Source organism: Pyxicephalus adspersus, chromosome 9 (genome assembly GCF_032062135.1).
Source record: "Pyxicephalus adspersus chromosome 9, UCB_Pads_2.0, whole genome shotgun sequence".
Taxonomy (NCBI): domain Eukaryota; kingdom Metazoa; phylum Chordata; class Amphibia; order Anura; family Pyxicephalidae; genus Pyxicephalus; species Pyxicephalus adspersus.
The window spans coordinates 59186605-59189659 of record NC_092866.1 but is presented as its reverse complement, the minus strand read 5'-3'; the positions used below and the strand labels follow the sequence as shown (position 1 = coordinate 59189659).

Genomic DNA, 3055 nt, shown 5'->3' with positions numbered 1-3055 from the left:
GGGTTCAGTAGCACACAGTTACACATAGCCAGGGTGCAGGGGTTTAGTAGCACACAGTTACACATAGCCAGGGTGCAAGGGTTCAGTAGCACACAATTACACATAGCCAGGGTGCAGGGGCTGCCAGTTACAGAGAGTTGGGATACAGGAGATCAGTAGCACCCAGCCATATTTAGGTACAGGGGGTCAGCAGCACCCAGTTAAATACAGAAGGAGACAGGGAATAAGCATTATGAACTTACATATAGCCAGGGTGCAGCACCCAGATGTATAGAGTTCAGATACAGAGGATCAGCAGCACCCAGAAATACAGTATCAGCGTACAAGGAAGCTGTAGCACCCAGACATATTAAATACATAGTCAGGAAACAGAAGGATCAGCAGCATTCAAGTGCTTACAGGAAGGTAAAAGGGCTCAGCTGAATCTAGCTATATACATTCAGGGTAAAGGGCATCAGAAGTACCATGATTAGGAGACAAAGGGGATGGGGGGGGGTAGCATACAGTTTTACAGTGGCAGGGTATAGGGGAACAGCATTTTACAGTCCCATTTAGTACTGGGGTTCAGTAGCACCCAGTTACTTACAGTTTGGGTACAGTGAATTAGTAGGAAGTAGTTACACAGATTGAAGGTATAAGCAATTAGCAGCACCCAGTTACTCATAGTCAGGGTACAGGGGGGCCAAAAGCACCCAGTTACATACACTAGGAGACAAAGGATCATGAATATGAATATACATAGGCCAGGGTGCAGGGGTGGGGGATTAACAGCACCTAGATGCATACAATCATACAGTCAAGGTGCAGTGGACAGCTGCACCCAGAAATGGTGTCAGGGTGCAAGGAAGCTGTGGCACCCACATACATACAGTCAGAAAACAGAAGGACTAGAAGCATTTACCTGCTTGCAGACAGAGAAAAATGGATCAGAAGAACCCACATAATACAGTCAGAGTACAGGGCATCAACAACCCCAAGATTCACAGGTACATGAGCCAGGGGGGATGGGCAGCATTCAGTACTCACATATATTTAGTACAGGGGACCAGCAGAACCAAGTTACATATATTTGGGTAGCACCCAATTACTCATAGTCAAGGTACACCACCAATTTACTTATAGTGGGGTTACAGTACACAGTTGAGGTACAGAGGGATCAACACCATCCAGTTGTATACAAGTGGGGTGCAGGGGGATATATTGCACCCAGTTACATAAAGTAGGGGTATAGGGGGAATAATATACATTGGGGTATAGGGGATCAATAACATCCAGTTACATACAGTTGGGGTATAGGGGACCAGCAATAGATGTTTAGGGTAGTGGTGATGAGGGATCAGTGAAGGGATCAGTAGCACCCAGTTACATACAGTTGGGTTATAGAGGGACAGAGTACTTATGGCAGTGGTGCAGGGGGATCACTTGTACCCAGTTACTGTACATACAGTTGGGGTATAAGCAGCACCCAGAGACATACAGTTGGGGTACTAGCAGCACCCAGTTATATACAGTTGGGGTGTCAGCAGCACCCACTTACATACAGTTGGGGTATACAGTTGGGGTATTAGCAGCACCCACTTACATACAGTTGGGGTATCAGCAGCACCCACTTATATACAGTTGGGGTATTAGCAACACCCACTTACATACAGCTGGGGTATTAGCAGCACCCACTTACATACAGTTGGGGTATTACCAGCACCCACTTACATGCAGGGAAGGAGAAGGCACAGTTGCACCCAGCTGTAGGCATTTAATATAAAGTCCCGGGAAGCTCCCCGGCGTGCACTGACCTGTGTGCTCTCCCGGTCGGTATGAGCCCCGTTAGTGTCCGCTGTCCCGGGAACACATCCGCTCCAGACGCCGAGAATCTCCCGATGTGTCCCGCTGAGCTCCCCGCTGTCACATCTCCTCACCGTAATACCTGACAGCGCCGCACTACCGTAATGTACCGCCTAAAGCGCCTCTCCCGCCCACACACAGCGCAGCCTGGACCTTTCCCCGCCCACTCACCGCGCACCCGGGACTCGACACGCCCACTCAAAGCGAAGCCAGGACTCTACCACGCCCACTCACAGAGCTCCCTGGACACGCCCACACACAGCGCACCCGGGACTCTGCCCCGCCCACTCACAAAGCTTCCCTGGACACGCCCCCTTCACTGACAGCAAGAACTTTATGAAAAGGTCAGAGATGTGGGAATAGGGCCAAAACCCGGGGCCACGTGTGGAATGTACAACACCGGGCTGTGTGCATTGTATAGCAGGGGAGTAAACATAGAGGAAGATTGCAGATGGGGAACTACAAGTCTCAGCAAGCCCCCCTCTGATCTGGAGGAAAGCTTTTCTATAGATTGCATGCTTGTAATGATTGCAGAAATCAGATTCCTTGCATTATTATTATTTTCAATGGTAACAATTAATTGCAGTAATGATGGGAGTGATCATAGCAATCAGCCAGTAATAATATAAAGTATCTGTAGAGAGAGAAGGAAGTGACAATAATATTTATAGAATAAGGGGAATACAGACAAATATATATGGCCAGGATTTTTGTCTTGCATTGCTGGAGTTAGATCTTCCCAAGAACACAGCAAAGAGGATTTGTATATTTTTTTCAGGGTTTTGCTTCTCATCCCAAATCCTCCGGAGGCAAATCCTACTATTTGGGTGTATTGCTGCCCCCTCTATGAAATACAACCTCTCCTCTAGGGAACATTTAGGTATGATGCAAACATTCTCACCCTACAATGCAGTGCCCGAGGAACCAACCGCCAGCCGTTACGTGGGGGCTCTATGTACAATTTGTACAATTTGTGCACAATGCCACCTTTCAGAAAGCTGCGTTCCACAATGGCGGGAGAACTAATGGTAAATCCCATAGGGTGCCCCTTTACTAATAGGGGATCTATGAAACCCAACTTATTGGGCTCTGTTTCACGCATTTTGCACACTGGATTCAATTGGTAACAGCTGATTCACACTTTTAAATCTAATCATCCAAATCCAATGTGCAAAATGTTGATTGGATTGGGTAAAATATTTACAAAGAGACC

The 3055-nt window shown here is 47.5% G+C and overlaps 1 protein-coding gene across 1 annotated transcript in view; it reads right to left on the bottom strand.

The window, feature by feature from the left end:
- Nucleotides 1–1955, bottom strand: part of TP53I11 (tumor protein p53 inducible protein 11) — a 54807-nt gene extending 52852 nt beyond the window's left edge. The window contains exon 1 of the mRNA XM_072422158.1: nucleotides 1794–1955. The gene's annotated coding sequence lies outside the window, so the exon portion shown is untranslated. The remainder of the gene's footprint in view (nucleotides 1–1793) is intronic.
- Between the last annotated feature and the right edge of the window lie 1100 nt (nucleotides 1956–3055).